The 20,931-nt window shown below is 42.4% G+C and overlaps 1 long non-coding RNA gene and 1 pseudogene across 1 annotated transcript; both read right to left on the reverse strand.

Moving 5' to 3' along the window:
* Positions 1-1,702: 1,702 nt before the first annotated feature.
* Positions 1,703-15,622, reverse strand: LOC118382987 (poly(A) RNA polymerase, mitochondrial-like; annotated as a pseudogene).
* Positions 15,623-16,673: 1,051 nt separating this feature from the next.
* Positions 16,674-19,629, reverse strand: LOC118374802 (uncharacterized). Its single transcript, XR_008112745.1, has 3 exons — positions 18,942-19,629; positions 18,204-18,425; positions 16,674-17,904 (listed from the first exon to the last, which is right to left on the reverse strand). It is a non-coding gene; the product is annotated as an uncharacterized LOC118374802 (long non-coding RNA).
* Between the last annotated feature and the right edge of the window lie 1,302 nt (positions 19,630-20,931).

Consider the following 20,931-nt stretch of genomic DNA (forward strand, 5'->3'; position numbering starts at 1 on the left):
GCAAATGCTGAAAGCACTTGAAAGAGTTCAACTTTATTTGAACCCAGGTCTGACAAGGTCCACAGCGCCTTTGTCTCTAAAACCGCCAGAATTCCTCTGAGTGTTGGCTCATAAATCAGAACCTATGGTTTGCTGCCCGGAGACACTGAGGATGGGGGTCAACACAAGCAGGTTAGCCAAACACACCCCTGGAGAGGTGCTAGAAGGAGTACCCCTCAGCAGAGAGCGAGTGTGTGTCTCAAATGGCCCATAGGGCGCTGGTCAAAAGCAGTGCACTGTAAAGGGAATAGGGTGCCATTTGAGACAGAGACACTCGGGTGGGCTAGATACTCATCTCTGGTACGGAAGAACTAGTCAGTTACATAACATAGGTAGACATTTAGAGAAGGTATAACATTACTTTGACCCTGACCTTGCCACCTCTCTGTACAGGAAGTCTTGGTTCATATCCACAAACGGTCAAAACCTAGGATTGTAATTACACATGAATACCTACAGTACCTACCTAGTGATAAATACAAGACTAGAGTTTGTCATGTTAAATCATTGTTCCCTTGTATGAATAAATGCCTAATAGTAAACCATAGCCATATTTAGGTACAGGACAGAATCACATCAGTTCTGTTCTACATAATTCATTTATTTTAGAGTGTTTGGTACAGTTGCACCCTCCTGAACCAACCTCTGACACACAAGCGCTCTCTTAACCTAGTTACTCAGAGGGAAGGGGTAGAGATGAAAAATTCAAAGCCATCCTATAATGTAATGTATGTTTTTGAGGCGGCAGCGGACGCTCCTCTCCTTCCCGTCGCTGTGCCCCCGTGGCAGAGGACGAACTTTTCAAACTGGATCCCTTCACCCCCTGACCTCATGCTGCACAGAGTGGAATAACAGCTGTGGGGCCACCACACACTCCTGCTCCTGAACCACCTTCTCCTGGGACGCTCGCTGCTAAAGCCACTCACACACGCATATTCTGTCACTCTCTGAAACACAAACACTCGCTCACTCTCTCAAATATACCCAAACTTTTGCTCCCTCAAACATACAAGCACAAATGGAAAGACCTACAGTAGTACCTTTATGGTTTGAAGAACTGCAAAGGAGGCAGAAACTTATCGTAAGTGGAAAAGGCACTCATTCCTTCTCCCTCACGGCAAACTATTCAGTGGTAGGGTTCATTCACAGAGAGTGCTTAGGTGGCAAGAAGTTTTGATTAAAAAAATAACTTACATTATCTTGGCCTTGTGTACTCAGTTCACTGAACTTATCATTAAGGTTTGGGTTGGAAATCCCTACTTCCAAATTGGCAATAAATGATTATGAGCAGATCTGGAAACAAAGTTAAGGCCCTGTCTCTTTCTTTCAGTCTCCACCGAGAAAACTAAAGACTTGTGTTTAAAATGGAATGTGCCTACTCTCTATCCAAATATTTGACATGTTAGCTCAACGAGTAGCCGGGAAGAGGTCCATCCATTTTACAGACTAACCACGGCGCTGGCTCCTCTCTCCTCCACACAACTGACTTGATGAGCAACGGTATGGACTGTTTAAATATGGACTGACTAGCAAGGATGCATCGTTGTTTTTGGACAGTTGACGGTAAAAGTTGAATCTTGAAATAACAAATGTCAGACTGTTCATTATCCACCACACATTTCAAAATACTGTTTTCATTTTGGTATAAAAAAGTCAATTTTGTGACACTGATTTAATAAAAAACATCTGAAAACATTTGATGTAACGTAAACAAACTAAAAGATGTATAGTCAGATGCTAGAAGTTAATATCTTCTTTAAGTACATTATTTGCAAAGGTTGGCATGGAGAGTAAATAAGTCCTTTCTTATCAAGAGCATCTGGTCACGGAAACATTTATACTCCATTTCACACAATCATGCCAATCCAAACCATACTGCGCCAGCTTCTATATTTTCGTCAGGACAGTTCCAGCTACCATAGCGGATGTCTAAACAGGCCAGCTCAGTACAGCTTGGCTCGGCTCATAAGTCCACTAATGTGATGTCTTTAAGGGTAGGACTTTAAGTGCGTGTTGCCCTTGGACTTATACCTCACCAGTGCCATCTAGTGGTGATGGTCTGCAAAACCGTATGCAGAGTGCACAGTATGAGTGATCTACAAATCATTTTGCATCCCAAATGACTACTGATCGAGGTAAGTGATTCTTCATCTCGCCTGGGCTCAGACTGATCCCCACAAACACAATGAATCTTCTCCTCTAGCTCTTCTTCCTCGTGGTTTTGATACTGTTGCCCGTCTTCTTCTCCTCCCTGTTCTTTAGAGACTCCAGCAGGCACTCGAGCCTCTTGCTGGCCGGTTCTCTCTTCCTCTTCTACGATCCTTAACCTCGGCCACCTGGGAGACGGAGTGCATGAGGAGCACAGCCAAGCCCCAGGGAGCATTGTTCCCGGTACTGGTCCCGTTACTGCCGCTGCTGTGCGGTACTTTGAACTCCCGCTGCTGCATCATCCAGGCGCTCTCCCGACTCAACGTCACGAAGTGCTCCGGCTGTGTTCTGTTAACGTGCTTACTGACGTTCAGCGCTGGCTTGAAGGGGTTCTGGATGTGAAGGGAGAGACCTAAGAGATTAAAAGAGGGTGGGAGTGAGAAAGAGAGGGGTGACAAAACATAAAAACACACTGGCTTTATAAATGGTCCATCTATCTTAGGCGTTGTTGCTGTTATGTAGGCCACCTGGACCCAGTTATAAAGGGTCTGGCTGTTACATCTCATCTCTTGATTCGCTAGCAGGCTCTGTCCCAAATGGCACCCTATTCCCTACTACTTTTAAATCAGGCTCCATATGGCTCTGGTCAAAAGTAGTGCAGTGTGTAGGGAATAGGGTGCCATTTGGGACGCAAATAGTGTCAGCCTAGCTGTGATGAACGGGCCTGGGGGCAGCACCAGCAGGGTAGACACAGGTTCAATCATCAATCATACCACAACATCACTAGCCTGGTCCAAGATCTGTTTCTGCCATCTTGCTAACTCTTTGGCGATTCCAGTGTCCTAGGCTAGACCATTGCTGCTTTGGAAAGGTAGTGCACTATATGGAATTGGGTTCCATCTGTACTATTCTGTAACTGTCACACAGACAATAAAAACCTCGGTAAAAGATCTATCTCCAGAGCCCTCCAAGGTTCAGTGCAAACAACAGATGCACCTGGGTTCAAATAGCATTTGTTTTCTTTTAAACGCTTTAGCTGCGCCTGATTGACCTTGCCTGACGCAATGGAAACAATGGAATAGCCCCAAAGGTGTAAACGCCTCAAATCCAACACCCCAGGCAAGCTCAATTGTACCCCTCAAAGTATTTGAAATAAATCAAACACTATTTAAACCCAGGGCATGCATGGCATGCAATACCTAAATATCCTATCCCCTAAGCCGGGGGTTGTAAAAAGGCTGAATGGATGGAGAAACAGAGATGGAGCCTCCAGCTCCATGGGATGGAGAGATGACCATGGACCATAAAGCCATCAGTCAGGGCAGAGGGAGAGTGCCAGGAGCGAGAGAGGGAAAGGGGTAGAGAGAGGAGAGAAGGCCAGGGAGAGGGAGGGAGAAAGGGCAGGAGAGGGAAAGAGAGGGTAAAAGGGCAGGAGAGGACAAATTTACTTACTATATGACATGTGGTTGTCCCACCTAGCTATCTTAAGATGAATGCACTAACTAAGACGTTCTGGATAAGAGCAACCTGCTAAATGACTACAATGTAAAATGGTAGGACACAGAAGACAGGGAATAGGAGAGTGTGGGAGAAGAGGGAGACGGGAGAGACGCAGTAAAGATGATTAATGGTGGTTTCTCTACTGGTGAAAGATTATATGCAGAGGCCATGACCACAAGTCTTCCTACAGGCCTTCCTTTAATACTTCAGTCCTGACCCTGGGTTCTCACACACACACACACACACACACACACACACACACACACACACACACACACACACACACACACACACACACACACACACACACACACACACACACACACACACACACACACACACTTAACGTCCTTACAATATTTTTACTCTCAGGGGCCATGAGGAGATGAGGAACACCAGAGGCCTGCATCCTAAAATGGCAACCGATTCCCTATGGGCCCTGGTCAAAAGTAGCTCACTATACAGTAGGGATGTAATGATTACATATCAGCCTGCGATTCAAATGTTTAAGATAAGATTATTTTATTAAGATTATTTTTCAAACATGAATCACCGAGAAACGAACATGTTTTGCTCATATTACTTTCTTTCGACCTTGAGAAAATACCTAATCCTTTGTGATAACTGATGCGTCTTATCCTTCAGTGTCAAACTAAAAGCATGCAACTGTGTTGACAGTCATTGATTTATACTGAACAAAAATATAAACGCAACATGTAAAGTGTTGGTCCCATATTTCATCAGCTGAAATAAAAAATCCCAGAAATGTTTTATACGAACAAAAAGCTTATTTCTCTAAAATGTTTCCATCCCTGTTAATGAGCATTTCTCCTTTTGCCAAAATAATCAATCTATTTGACAGGTATGGCATATCAAGAAGCTGATTAAACAGCGTGATCATTACATAGGTGCTCCTTGTGCTGGGGACAATAGAAGTCCACTCTAAAATGTGCAGTTTTGTCACACAATGCCACAGATGTCTCAAGTGCAATTGGCATGCTGACTGCAGGAATGTCCACCAGAGCTGTTGCAAGAGAATTGAGAATAGTTTAAGAGAATTTGGCAGTGGCTCACAACTGCAGATCACGTGTAACCACGCCAGCTCAGGACCTCCACACCTGGCTTCTTCACCGGCGGGATCATGCTTCTACACCTGCTGTTTGGGGTTTTAGACTGGGTTTCTGTACAGCACTTTGAGATATCAGCTGATGTACGAAGGGCTATATAAATCAATTTGATTTGATTTGATCTGGGACCAGAAGCCCGGACAGCTGACGAAACTGTGGGTTTGCACAAACAAATAATTTCTGCACAAACTGTCAGGAACCATCTTGGGAAAGCTCATCTTTGTGCTTGTCATCCTCACCAGGGTCTTGACCTGACTGCAGTTCATCGTCATAACCGACTTTAGTGGACAAATGCTCACCGTCTCCAGCGTGCCAGTGGCCATCGAAGTGTGCTCTTTATGGATGAATCTCGTTTCATCTGGACCAGGCAGATGGCAGACAGAGTGTATGACGTCGTGTGGGCGAGCGGTTTGCTGATGTTAACGTTGTGAACCCATGGTGGTGGGATTATGGTATGGGCAGGCATAAAATACGGACAACGAACACAATTGCATTTTATCAATGGCAATTTTAATGCACAGAGATGCCATGAGATCCTGAGGCCCATTGTTGTGCCATTCATCTGCCGCCATAACCTCACGTTTCAGTATAATTCACAGCCCCATGTTGCAAGGATCTGTACACAATTCCTGGACGCTGAAAATATCCCAGCTCTTCCATGACCTGCATACTCACCAGACATGTCACCAATTGAGCATGTTTGGGATGCTCTGGATCGACGTGTACGACATCGTGTTCCAGTTCCCACCAATATCCAGTAACTTCAGACAGCCCTTAAAGAGGAATGGGACAACATTCCAAGGACCACAATCAACAGCCTGATTAACTCTATGCGAGGGAGATTTGTCACACTGCATGAGGCAAATGGTGGCCCTTACAATATTTATATTTTTTAAGGCTTCTGTTACTAACACCGCACGGCTAAAACGTGGAGAAAAAAAGTTCACCAAAATCTTCCAAAACGGTCAAAATCCTTCGATTTTGAGATGGGGTGAAATCTAGAATTGTGCTATATATTAATTGGTTATGTCATAGTTCATTTGTAAATTATGAATATTGATACATTGCTAGCTCAAACACTATCTGCTAAATGTACCAGTTAATTAGTGGGTGATGGTGATTTCAGATCCAAAGGATCCATAGTCCCCCTTAATCTGATAGTGGGGTGGTAGATGCCTTGTCTCCCCCTATGGGTCAGATCAGGTACATACATAGTATACACCATAGACAAACATCATTTACACACAGCTCAGACCGATCCAGCTCAGAGGCTTAGCTCATGAGCTCCATCAGCATCAGACTTATATTTAGAATGGAAAATGAGTGTGTTTATGCAACAAATGTTAGTGCATCGAATCATATCGTATCGATTCGTTCTCTAATCAAAGAAAATCGCACAGAATCATTTCAAACTAAAATGTATCGTTCCTGTATCATATCGGAGCCCATCTATCTAGATAGGTATTGAATCGTCTTGAAAGGGAAAGATGCACATCCCTACTATACAGAGAATAGGGTGCCATTTGGGACAACCTTGGCCTGCAAAGGAATTAAATGAAAAACAAACTGGGTGAACTGTTACTAAATGAACACGTACGTGTCTAAGATTGAATAAACATGTTGATTATGTTTTCTTATCGAGTGTGATGAACTGCTGATTGTGTTCATTGGAGATGGGTAGAGGGGAGGAGCAACTATCAATCACAGTCCTCTGACAGCTGTAGTCTTAGAGAGACATTTGTGCGATGCTGGTGTGTGTGTGTGTTTGATCCACCAAAAACCCACTTTATTACCAACAGCTTCCCCTCTTGGCTCTCAGCCCTGCGACTAGGGAGAGCTAGCCAATGAAAGATCACAAACGCCGTTAGCTAACTCTCCAATCTGGTTCTGATAGTATCTGCAGTCATTTTATCCCCGCCAATTATAAACTACGACCATGAAACAATGTCAATTATGCACAGGGGTGAAAGTGCTGCTGGAATCCCTTCTGAAAAGATTGGCAGTTTACAGCTTACAGCTAAAAGGGTTCCAGAGAAGGCTATTTCTGTTTAAAGCTCTCAGCGCAGCACCCTCATCTTGTGTCCAATCAACATAGAATGACTTGGCACTAATTAAATCAGAATGGGCTGTGTGTGCCTGTTACCTTTCTGTTGTGCATGGACATGCGGCCAGATGTGAAGGTTCCGTAGAACTCAAAGAACTCCTGCAGCAGTTGCTCTGAAAGGAATCCCAAAGAGTATGATAACAAATACCACATTTATAATGATCAATAAACCCGTTTTAATGTGGAAATAAAACGGATACAAAATATTAGTATGTATGCTCTGGTGAAGGGACAGGGGCTTTGGTAGTTTTCTTTCCCCGTCCCGCATTTCAATCATCAGACCTCAAGAGGCCGATATAGCACCTTCTTGCTCCACGTGTGAATTAATTGTAATGTCTGCATACCATGGTCATCTATGGCAGTGGTTCCCAACCTTTTTATAGGCCCATACCCCTTCAAATATTCAACCTCCAGCTGGTACCCCCTCTAGCACCAGGGTCAGCGCACTCTCAAATGTTGTTTTTTGCCATCATTGTAAGCCTGCCACACACACACATACAATATATTTATTAAACATAAGAATGAGTGTGAGTTGTGGTCACGACCCGGCTCGTGGGAAGTGACAAAGAGCTTTTATAGGACCAGGGAACAAATAATAATATAATCATAATCAATCATTTTGCTCTTTATTTAACCATCTTACATATAAAACCTTATTTGTTCATCAAAAATTGTGAATAACTCACCACAGGTTAATGAGAAAGGTGTACTTGAAATGATACACATAACTCTACAATGTTGGATTGTATTGGAGATTCTCAGTTTTAAATAATTCTCTACACACAGTCTGTGCCTGTATTTCATTTTAGTGAGGACAGAGAATCCACTCTCACATAGGTACATGGTTGCAAAGGGCATCAGTGTCTTAACAGTGCGATTTGCCAAGGCAAGAAACTCTGAGTGCAGCCCTATTCAGAAATCTGACAGTGGCTTCTGATTAAATTACATTTTCACAGAACTGCTTGTAAGCAATTTCGATGAGGTTCTATTGTTCAGATATTGGTAAGTGGATAGGAGGCAGGGCATGAAAGGGATAACGAATCTAGTTGTTTGTGTCGTCCGTTTTGGGAATGTAGCTCACTCAGATGCATCGCTATATCACATTTGACATTGTTCGTAAGCTGGAGTTCATTTGCACACAAAAAAATCATACAATGACGGAAAGACCTGTGTGTTGTCCTTGTTAATGCAGACAGAAAAGAGCTCCAACTTCTTAATCATAGTCTCAATTTTGTCCCGCATATTGAATATAGTTGGGGAGAGTCCCTGTAATCCTAGATTCAGATCATTCAGGTGAGAAAAAACATCACCCAGATAGGCCAGTTGTGTGAGAAACTCGTCATCATGCAAGCGGTCAGACAAGTAACAATTATGGTCAGTAAAGACGACTTTAAGCTTGTCTCAATTTTTTTTAAAACTTGCCAATACCTTGCCCCTTGATAACCAGTGCACTTCTGTATGTTGTAAAAGTGTTACATGGTCGCTGCCCATATCATTGCATAATGCAGAAAATACACGAGACTTCGGGCACCTTGCTTAACTAAGTTAACCATTTTCACCGTAGTGTCCAAAACGTCTTTAAAGATGTCTGGCATTTCCTTGGCAGCAAGAGCCTCTCGGTGGATGCTGCAGTCTACCCAAGTGGCGTCGGGAGCAACTACTTGCGCGCGCGTTACCACTCCACTATATCTCCCTGTCATGGCTTTTGCGCCATCAGTACAGTACATCAGTACACATCTTGACCACCAAAGTTCATTTGATGTCACAAAGCTGTACAGTATTTTATAAATATCCCCTCAAGTTGTCCTGGTTTCCAGAAGAGAATGTCTTCCTTAATTGACATCGCATAAATGTAACGGACATATGCCAGGAGCTGTGCCAGGTCCGCCACGTCTGTTGACTCATCCAGCTGTCACGCATATTACTCACTGGCTTGTATGCAAAGCAGTAATTGTTTCAAAACATCTCCTGGCTTGTATGCAAAGCAGTAATTGTTTCAAAACATCTCCTGCCATGTCACTGATGCGTTATGAAACAGTGTTGTTTGATGAAGATATTGTCTGTATAGTTTTGGTGGCCTTTTCTCCAAGCATTGTCCCAGCCATATCCACGGCAGCAGGAAGAATAAAGTCCTCCACAATAGTTTGGGGCTTGCCTGTCCTAGCCACTCGGTACCATATAAGACGCTTCTAGCCTCTTCTTATTAATGGTATCTGTTGCTTTTATACGTTTTACTACTCGAAAGTCGTCTTTATTCTCGCTCAAACTCTCCTGGCTTATTTTTCAAATGGTCATGTTTCGTTTCTAAATGTCTGCACAAGAGTGAAGGTTTCCCACAAGACAGTAACGGTTAATGTGATTGGATGTTCATTATTTGACACGGCTACCTGTATGTGACATTGTGTTGTTACTTCGCTGAACACGAGATGGTTTCATTTGATTTTGGGCAGTGAAACGAAGCTAATCAGGCGAGAGAAGAAAAAAAGTCACCCAAATGTATGGAAAATATAAATGTACTGTTTGAAAATGTGAAGATTTAAAAATATATATAATTATGATTTTATTTTTAATGGGAATCACATTTTTATTTGGCGTACCACCGACGGCATTGCGTGTAGACCAGTTTGGGAATACCTGATCTAAAGTAATTATTCAATTAGTCCAAAATAGATTCCCAACAATTATTCATCAGCAGCCTACATTTTAGCCTAATGCGCCAAATGTATTTGCCTATCTTAAGGATATTATGAACAAATATTTAACTTATTGTCTTTTAACAACATTATATGGGAATAATAAGAAAACGTAGCCTATTTGCGAACAAAGTAGCAATTTTCATTCGCTACAGCAAAACATGTAACAAAGTCAATTCTGAGGATATGGCTTTTGCAAGCTCCAACATCTCTCTCGAAAAAGTTGACAATCCCAAAATGCATGCATTCATTAACACATGTAAAGAACAGAGGAGCAGTCTGGTAATTAAAAAAAATACAAATAAAATCTGCATAATAACGGATGAATATGCTGACACACGAGACCAATCTGTTCTGAACATATTGTAGGAGCTGGGTGAAGACATTAAAGTTGTTCTGGCTGATATATTATTTTTCAGATGGCTGTCTATCCTGTCTTTCCGTTTATAATGTAATGCTAAATTGCAGAATATATTGTTGTCTGCAAAGAGCGTCCCAGTGGGGTATTGGCACACTGTTTTTTCAAGCATAATTTCAATATTGTGTATTTGACCCATTTTTATAACCTCTGATGATCAGGGATTGAGAAAAGTGAAGAATCACTGATCTACAAATACTATTCCCTGCCAAATAATAGGCTTTGTGCAATAAAGATTAATATGCTACACCTCCTCTGTTTAGGCGACCCCCCCCCCACAAAACACTCATGCACAACCAGACATTGAAAGATTAGAGACCGCTTGTGTCAATTAAAGAGCATTTCCTAAGATTTTCTGCCTGCAGCAAACCCAGTGGATAATGCTGGAAATACCAGACAAAGACAAAACCCACAAAAAAAACTACCAAAACGTGCCCTAGCTATGGGCCCACCTAATGTCTCCGTGTTGTCCTGCACTTGTGTTTTAGTGAAGTCGCTGACAAACGTGCAGTCGGTTCCCTCGATGACACTCTTATCCAGAGGGGGAACATAATGTTAATGACATGGGACACACATACACTACACACAAGGTAAATGACATTTGGAAAGTATTCAGACCCCTTCCCCTTTTCCACATTTTGGTACATTACAGCCTTATTCTAAAGTGGATAAAAAATAAATAAATAATCCTCATCAATCTACACACAATACCCCATAATGACAAAGTGAAAACAGGTTTTGATAATTTCATAAGTATTCAGACCCTTTACTCAGTACTTTGTTGAAGCACCTTTGGCAGTGATCACAGCCGAGTCTTCTTGGGTATGACGCTACAAGCTTATATAACGTAACATAACGTGGTAAAAGTCAAGGGGCCTGAATACTTTCCAAATGCACTGTAGCTAGGGCCTTGTAGGGGAAAGAGGGGAGCACAAGGTAGATTACATACAACATATGTTTATGTACACAGTGACGATGTCCATAAACAAAACAAAGATGGATGGTGTCACAAAAAACAGACAAGCAAAGAGAGAGAGGGAGAAGATAGAGAGATTTCAAACAAAACTGGGATGGATAGAGCAAAAAAAGAGGAAGAGGTCAAATAAGAGAGTGAGGGCGATGACAAACTGGAAAAGGTGAGCGAGAGGTAGAGGGAGGGAACATAAAGGAGGAAGAGACAGTAAACAGAGTAGAGCTGGGCGATATGGACAAAATCCATTTGGCAATAAATTGCCTGAATTGATGCGATAACGATGAAGTGAACGGTACGTTTATGACATTAATGTGCACGTCATTCTAAAAAAAGAATCCTTTAAACTGCTACTACTAAACTCAAAAAAATAAAAATAAAAAAGGAAATGTCCTCTCGCTGTCAACTGCGTTTATTTTCAGCAAACTTAACATGTGTAAATATTTGTATGAACATAACAAGATTCAACAACTGAGACATAAACTGAACAAGTTCCACAGACATGTGACTAACAGAAATAGAATAATATGTCCCTGAACAAAGGTGGGGGTCAAAATCAAAAGTAACAGTCAGTATCTGGTGTGGCCACCAGCTGCATTAAGTACGGCAGTGCAGCTCCTCCTCATGGACTGCACCAGATTTGCCAGTTGTTGTTGTGAGATGTTACCCAACTCTTCCACCAAGGCACCTGCAAGTTCCCGGACATTTCTGGGGGGAATGGCCCTAGCCGTCCCCATTCCGATCCAACAAATCCCAGACGTACTGGGATTGAGATCCGGGCTCTTCGCTGACCATGGCAGAACACTGACATTCTTGTCTTGCAGGAAATCACACACAGAACGAGCAGTATGGCTGGTGGCAATGTCATGCTGGAGGGCCATGTCAGGATGAGCCTACAGGAAGGGTACCACATGAGGGAGGATGACTTCCCTGTAACGCACAGCGTTGAGATTGCCTGCAATGACAACAAGCTCAGTCCGATGATGCTATGACATACCGCCCCAGACCATGACAGACCCTCCACCTCCAAATCGATCCCGCTCCAGAGTACAGGCCTCAGTGTAACGCTCATTCCTTCGACGATAAATGCGAATCCGCCCATCACCCCTGGTGAGAAAAACCGAGACTCGTCAGTGAAGAGCACTTTTTGCCAGTCCTGTCTGGTCCAGCGACGGTGGGTTTGTGACCATAGGCGACATTGTTGCCGGTGATGTCTGGTGAGGACCTGCCTTACAACAGGCCTACAAGCCCCCATTTGTCAGCGTCGTGTGTATAGGTGGCAAGGAAGTCAGGCGCAGGAGAGTCAAAATGGAGTGTAAATGGAGTCTTTTTATAAATGTCAACAGAACATGCTCCATAACACTAAAAGTACAGACATTAAAAAACATGGGTACGAGGAGGATCCGTCGCACACCAACACAACAAAATAACAACACTGACAATAAAACAATCTCTGACAAAGACATGAGGGGAAACGGAGGGTTAAATACACAACAGGTAATGAATGGGATTGAAAACAGGTGTGTGGGAAGACAAGACAAAACCAATGGAAAATGAAAAATGGATCAATGATGACTAGAAGACCGGTGACGTCGAACGCCAAGCACTGTCCGAACAAGGAGAGGCAACGACTTCGGCAGAAGCCTCTGTCAGCCTATTTCGGACAGTCTGAGCACTGATGGAGGGATTGTGCATTCCTGGTGTAACTCGGGCAGTTGTTGTTGCCATCCTGTACCTGTGCCGAAGGTGTGATGTTCAGATATACCGATCCTGTGCAGGTGTTGTTATACGTGGTCTGCCACTGCGAGGATGATCAGCTGTCCGTCCTGTCTCCCTGTAGCGCTGTCTTAGGCGTCTCACAGTACGGACATTGCAATTTATTGCCCTGGCCGAATCTGCAGTCCATGCCTCCTTCACGCAGATGAGCAGGGACCCTGGGCATCTTTCTTTTGGTGTTTTTCAGAGTCAGTTGAAAGGCCTCTTTTAGTGTCCTAAGTTTTCATAACTGTGACCTTGAGCTGTTAGTGTAATGACCGTTCCACAGGTGCATGTTCATTAATTGTTTATGGTTAATTGAACAAGCATGGGAAACAGTGTTTAAAGCCTTTACAATGAAGATCTGTGACATTATTTGGATTTTTACGAAATATCTTTGAAAGACAGGGTCCTGAAAAAGGGACGTTTCTTTTTTTGCTGAGTTTAGTTTGATGGTTGTAGCCATTAATTGTGCCATTACGAATCACCCATATTAACAAACTTATTTTATTTCAAACTTATCACAGGAATTTCAAACACATTTCTGTAGTATAGACTACTTATCAAAAATGAACAATATCAGCAAAATTCTTGCGATAAGTGATCGCTCTGGATCATTTTCAGCTTATCGTCCAAGCTCTAATAGAGGGAGCCAATACAGTTCATCATGGGAAAAAGAGAGCAAGAGAGAGAGAGAAAAAGTGAGAGTCCTGATCAGAATCCTTGACCATGTCAGCCGAGGGTAGTAGAAGAGATTGGTTATGTGTGTGTGTGCACAAGGTTAAATAGTGCTGGGAGGGTCAAAGCCCTCTGCCAGAGTGATAGGGCCTTTATTGTGATGAAGGCCCTATGATGCCTGGGACAGTGTCTCTGTCTGGGCTAAGATGGAGGGAGGGGGGATAGATTGCTTTTGGAATGCAATTATTTGAGAGCCAAGGTGACAAGGAAAGCAGGAGTACGAGTGGTGGGAAGAGAAGCATGACTGGGACTACACCAACACAGATATTTTTGTTGCCAATTAGGATCAGCAATCAGATCTATTCAATAAATAATAATTTAATAACCCAATTACCACTCGCTCAGTGGTCCATTGCTACCGGCTGAACACCAATTTCCAAATTTCTGAATAAAACTAGGAAGTGTAGCAATGCAAGACTACTACCTGCCAGCTCTTTGAGATGATACTGATAGTATAGATTTTTGTTAAAAGAAGTTGCTGCTCAGTGCTCCATTTTTCGCTACCTGCTTTGAGGCAGTCCATGGTGGGCAGTATGGGCTTGCTTGTGGGTATGTGCGTCTGTGTCTACCTGCTCGTTCCTTGAGGTGGTCCAGGGTGAGAAGTACAGGAACAGCCCTCCTTTGCAGGAAGAACAGGACCATTACAGTGAGAGAGAAATTGGTGATCCAGGCATAGAGCTGGTGATACTGTGGGCCCAGGCAGGCCCAACACTGAACACTGAACACCAAGCAACGCACCCGCCGATCCAGCCGCCCATACAGGTACAGAAACTCAGAGCTCTTCATCGCCACCCTGCGGACACATACAGAATGACAGTCAAGACACACAGTGCAGTACACATTCACTGTAGCTGAAACACTTGATACTATCTGGGATTTTTGAATTGATCTTTCTGACACATTAATTTCTATCACCATTCCTAAGCATTTAATATGATGATGATACACAAAGAATGGCAGTCAAGACAACATATAGGATATTAAAGCAGAATACCCTCATTATCTGAGAGACTTGATACTGTCTGGGACTTTGGAATTGAACATTTATAACATGCTAGGAGCAGAGAAAATGAAAAATTCAGTGGCACACACTATCCACCAGGGGGCAACATTTAGCTGGACATCGTAATTCTCACTTCCAAGATATCCCTCTGTTTTGCAAGGATGACAAACTGTGTATAACCATACTCTTCAATGTTTTTAACATAAACACACAGTCAGGGTGTCTCCACTCTACCCTACTCGATTTCATTACAAACTGAAGCGTGGATGTGTTTGTTTCTAATCATTAGCAGGTGTGATTCTGGCTGCTTCACTCTCAGGCTAACTTTAGAGACCACAGAAACCCATAGGGCCAAGGAAAGAAGAAGTGAAACACATGACCCATCGATCTTCTGCGCTCTCTCCCTCTCTCTCCTACTCTCTCTCCTTCTACGGACCTCGAGTTTCAGTTTGCTTTGTGCAACACCAGTAGGTTTTGAAAGGCAACCGTTTCTATGAAGCATTAGAGCAAAATGACAAACAGCAACTGACATTTAAAAGGTGACTATTAGTTATGTGGACAGGTGAACTTTAAACAACTTCAACCATTCAAAATCCTAACAAATTGGTCCATTTATATAGAAGTAGGCAGGCAGAAGTATGTTTGTAGGCTTTAATGATCTGCTTTAATGATTCACAATTGTTTAACAGGAACAGGTCAAGCTTTATAAAAGTCTTTCTGATTTAATCATACTGATGATGTATTTGAGACGGATTACACCAATAAAGGAGTTTGCTCAGTGACTCTTCAATGTGTGTGTGTGTGTGTCTGCGTGCTACCATGCATGCGCGCGTGTCTGTCAGCATGTGTGTATCTGTGGAAACAAGTCCATATGTGTATCTTTGTCTTACCTATTGTTGGCTGTGAGGTCACACTGGAACCCTAATGGTTGGTGGGTGAAGCGGACCAGGGGACAGCGAGCGTTGAGGATCTTCTGCACCTCGACACAGCCGAGTCCCAAACTGGTCTACACACTCCCCAATCAAAGACAGGATACTCTGGGTCACCGCCCGCTCAGACGCAGACCTCTTTGTCTGGTACCTGCTTTTGGCCGGGCAGATGGAACAAGACCATTTATTGAACAGCATTTTTAATTACAGAAACATAGGCTCTCTAAATGCATAGGATCACAGTGAGTATGCGAGTGAAGATGGCGGGCCAAGGCGAAAAAGATATGTCGACGGCGTATACACGAAAATACACGAAAGTGCAGAACCCTGCATCTTTCAATCTCCTAGGCCTTTGAGTACATTTTTCGAAGTCAGAGTGACACTCAACATTCACATAGAAAAGATACAACTTTGACAAGCTCTGCAAGCGCTCTTCATACATGAGGGTCTTACATTTCTACTGAACAGCCTTGTCTACAGAAGAGGAAGTGGTGATTTGTAGGACTGTGTGCATCTCTCACCTCTTTTTTTATCAGCCTGTTGTTTACCCAGAGAGCGAGAGAGAGAGAGAGAGAGAGAGAGAGAGAGAGACTGATAAGGACCTCAGGCTCAGTGGGCTTCCTACAGGGCTTTTCCCACACTACTTCAAGGTAAACACATTTTCTATAGGGAGTCCCCCCTCTCTGAACAAATGTTCTACAGCACAACAACAGAGTGACAGTAGGGGTCTGGTTTAACAAGTTGCTTCATCTCCTCTCGTACATGAGTTCTTGTAAAGATGTAAACAAAAGGACATGTAATTAAAAGGAGAGTGTATGCAGCAGAAACACGAGACCAATCTCTCAACAGCTGTTTTATGATGTGAAAACAATCCTAGGTCAAAATTGGTAATTAAAGGAAGAGACCCCTTGGAGTGAGTTTCCTGAAAGATTTGTAGTACTAGGCATATATTGTCCATATGATCAGTGCTATAAAGCTCTTGGGAAACACCCCTAAAATGATTCTCTTAACCCTTCACACTTGTGGAAATTGTCAAATATGGGTTGGGACAAATTGAAATGTTTCTAACGGGAGAACTATAAAAACATATGCATGACCATGGTAGCAATTGAAAGAGAACACTTAGGAAATTATCAGACAAAAGGTGACAACAGTTCACCTGACAAGACTGAATCCAAACATTACACTGTTATGTTATGTGCATTTTACATTTACTGTACTTTTCGCGGCATTTGTCAAAAACGAAATCTGAAAATACTCTGGATTTATTCAGTAATATAATAAGAATATTCATGGTAATTTTGGGGTAGGTGTAACATAAGAAAAAAATATTACAAGGGTTTGAATGAGAGGTCTAACAGGTGTCTCCAAGTGGCCACACGCCTCTCCAAAACTTGCACAGTTCCTAAGTCATTTCCATACACGTTTATGACTCCAGGAAAGAGCCTTCAACAATAAGGTGCTTTGCATGTGAGGAACTGAAGCAAGCACACTTGTCGTTTTTTGTTTGGAACACATCCCTGCCACACCATCACAAAATTACTGTTGTTTGTTTATGCAATCCAAAAACTCTCCATTATAAAATGGAAATCTGGATCAGATGAGCATCATTTGAAAGCTTGTTGTATTACCAGCTACTTTATAAAAAACAATTTTACAGTGTTAGGCTTTCACAAGGCTCTTCACACAGATGCGTGTCATCCTTGTAACTGTACATCAAACATAGCGATCATAATTGTTGATATTGTTAAATGACAGTCTCATCCTTCATGTCTCATCCTCACTCAGACAACAAAATATTTCCAAAAGTAGCATATTTTTGTTGTGCATGGAACACACGTTTCGAACGGCTGTCAGTTGAATCCCATACAGCGCTATAAAGGGACGTTATATATACACAGTATGTTACAGTATAGCCAGTAAGTTCCAATTTAGGCACTTATCAGTGACCAAGAATTGTAGGAGATTAACTTAAAAACTCTCTCCGTCAAGAGAGGGGCCGCTAAAATGTTTTGCTTCACTTACGGCCCCCAAAAGACTAGGGCTGGCTCTAACTGTGGCCCCTCATGATGAGTTCAGATTTTCTGTGGCCACCACCCCCATCAATGTTGCCCACCCCTTTTATAAAGGGTTAAAATGTCCTTCTCCTTTAGATTCCTACCTGGACTTATTTCAATAACAAAACTGTTTTTGTTTTCCGTTGCAAGACCTTTTGCTACGTTGTGCCCTACTGAACATGACCCTGATGTGGTTCCTCCATCCCCATCCGCACCTTAAGATTCCTTCCATTGATGTCATCCAGGTCGTGAAACATGTCTAGTTCACAGCCCAGCTTCCGGAAGCCGTTCATGGAGGAGGGCAGAATGTTGCATTCTGGGAAATATGCAGCAGCTATGTCGTTCAGCAGCGAGCAGACCAGGAAGCGCAGACATTCTCTTCTGTTAGCTGGTATGTCTCTGTAAGGGAGGTGATTTGTTGGTCTGAGATAAAGAGAAGACAGACACAGTGTTCTCATTGGAATGAACAATATTTGTGCTTAAAGCAAGGGATCTCTTGAAATCTCTATAATTTCAACTTCAATAATTTCAATAAAATCAACTTTGTCTTGGTATAAATGTTTGTTACCTAAATTAGCAATAAAGCTGACATTGTACCTATATGTGTTCCCAGGGACATCATATATGTTGCTATGTTAATCTGCATTCTAGCAATCTTAATTTAGTCAGTTAGACAACTTCAGACAGCCTAGTATTTTAGAAACGAGTCCATGTCGACTTACACTGTCCTCTTTGGACAGTTTCTGTATGAGGTCGTTGATGGGGATGGTTGGCACTGACTGGCGGTTAGACAGGTCTACAGGACCCGGTTTTTTTGAGGGACAGCAATCTGGACTCGAAAGGCACTGTAGCTTCATAGTCGATGCTGGGGATGATGGTCATTTCATGAAGTGAAGTGAGGCTCTCCTTGCTGGTAAACTCCACCAGTTATCTTTGACAACCTCCTTTAAATAAACATTAAAGATAGATTTTATTTTTTTGTTTCAGACACAGATGAAAAAATACAATAAATAATATTGAGGACAATTGACATTATAGATTGTTGTTCTTACATAATCGTACACATTTTTGCACATTTAGCAGAATGTGTTCATAAATATATAAAATATACTTTGCAAGCGTTCTTAAAATTATGTACACATTATATGGTTGATTAGTCCAGCTGTATACAGTATATTTGATGTAGCCCCTTCCTTCCATTTTCAGAAAAGCATTTTTTTGGCAACTGCTAGGGCCCGGGTTACACTTGTTTTTGTGACTGTTCAGTCCAAAACCTAATAATAATAATAATAAATGCCATTTAGCAGACGCTTTTATCCAAAGCGACTTACAGTCATGTGTGCATACATTCTACGTATGGGTGGTCCCGGGAATCGAACCCACTACCCCGGCGTTACAAGCGCCATGCTCTACCAACTGTGCTACAGAAGGACCTCCCAATTATTTTCACAATCCCATACCATATGTAGATAAGTCCCCTCTTCAGATGAACATCTCCAGCAGCAGGCGTCTGTGGGCTTCAGACCGACCCTGTGAAGCTTACTAGGAGTCAAATGGTAAAGGTGTATCGTTTTCGATTGCGTTAGCTTTAGAGACATCTGCCGAAAACCTCATTCCATTCTGCCTTGGTGATATCGCAGGCCAAGTCTATTTTCCATATTCTCTTCACGGCCTGGAGTCATGATATTACTCCAAGGTTCACTCTATAGACTCCAGGAGTTTTATTTGATAGATGGTGGAAAAACGATTGGAACCATTTCCCTGTTTGACCGCTAGGTTTTATGGGTATTATGACACCTGCACTGTGGGGCTGTATGGAGACTGAATTGCTTAGAAATAGTTCCATTGGCGGTAACTGTGGCACTGGCCCCCGGAATACAGGGTTTTGATCCATCATATAAAGTGGGGGCTAAATCCATCGGTCTCCAGGGCTTTAAATAGGAAACCCCACTCCACCCTATCAAATGCATTCTCAGCATTCAGGGACAGAGCTATGGCAGGGGTTTGGCAGGTCCTCATAGCCCATTTTATATACTTTTATGTGTTTGCTATCAGTGCCATACCAGTGTTGGAAAAAGCCAACCTGATCAGGGTGAACCCGGTTGCTTATAAAGCATTCTAGTCTTTTTTGTTAAGACTTTAGACAATATCATTAGGTCACAGTTTAGTATTGAGAGGGGGTGGTAATTCTCACATTGTGTAGGTGAAAAGATAGACCTCCTTATAAATTACTCCCTTAACAATACAATATTTTCAAAGAATTTAATTATGTTCAGTTATTTTTGGATATGCTATTTCCAATCATACCGTAGTTACATACAAACAGCATTGCTTTTGTTTCCATACATTCGTGTTGATTTGTAGATTCATATCTTAACACAACTGAAATACTTACATTGCTTATATAACATTTGTTGACATTTCCATGTCTGGATAAATACTTCAGTAACTTTTTGTTGTTGGTTTTAGCAGGGCAGCTGATTAGGACAGATCTCTCTGCCTGCTCTATCCTCTTATCTTGTAATGTGTAAAAATATTTGTCTCCCTCCTTTGGTTCTAAAATCAAGAAAACAGACCGACACTTCCGTCTTTGACATGGAAATGTAGGCCTAATCCATCTAGCTAACAACACAGATGCCATGCTAGTATGGTGTTTTCGCGAGCTACTTGCCACAACTTTGTGGCCCCTATGCCTTTAATGTTGAGCATGATCAGCTAAACTACATATATTAACAAGTGGCAGGGAGCTTGAACTGCAGTAGTCTTGGGGCAACTGCCAGCTAGCTAGCTAACGTTACCTACAATGAATGGCTAGCTCGTGTTACTTACAGGATGCGTCTAATCGTTGGATGAAATACCTACCGATTTCATGTTTCTTTTTGAGTACATTGGTCTTCCTAACAGCAGTACTAGTTCCGATCTTTCTTTGAAAGCATGAATCTAGTTATTGGAAGTGTTTTGAGAGGCTACCGCTTCCTCTCATACATAACCTACACGCCAAAAGGAGGACGCAGTGGCATTAAAGCGCATATGCGTGTTCCCCCTGTTCAGAGACGGCTCAAACAGAACAAAGGCTCAGTCAGCTGTAATATTAATATTGGGTTTTTACTCATGTGCAATACCAAACTGATCAATTGAATTGTTTGTATTGAAATGCCTTTGTTTGCTCTCTGTAATGCAACCACCTGCGTTTAGTTTCATTACACTTCTATCACTTACGTCATTTCTCATATAACTGTTATTGAACTTCAACAACACGAGACATTGCGAAACACAGTATTGTTATTGACGCACATAGAGCGCAAGGTTTAAAAAATCGGATAAGGGTTAAATCGCGTTCCTGTATGTAGGAATTAATGCACAATCATGTTGGATGCCAGCAACGGATTAACCCTGCCGGGGCGCAAACGGTAGATAACGTCCCGCTTGTTGGGCACTGGTTTCCCCCAG

The sequence above is a fragment of the Oncorhynchus keta genome, chromosome 4, assembly GCF_023373465.1.
Source record: "Oncorhynchus keta strain PuntledgeMale-10-30-2019 chromosome 4, Oket_V2, whole genome shotgun sequence".
Taxonomy (NCBI): Eukaryota; Metazoa; Chordata; class Actinopteri; order Salmoniformes; family Salmonidae; genus Oncorhynchus; species Oncorhynchus keta.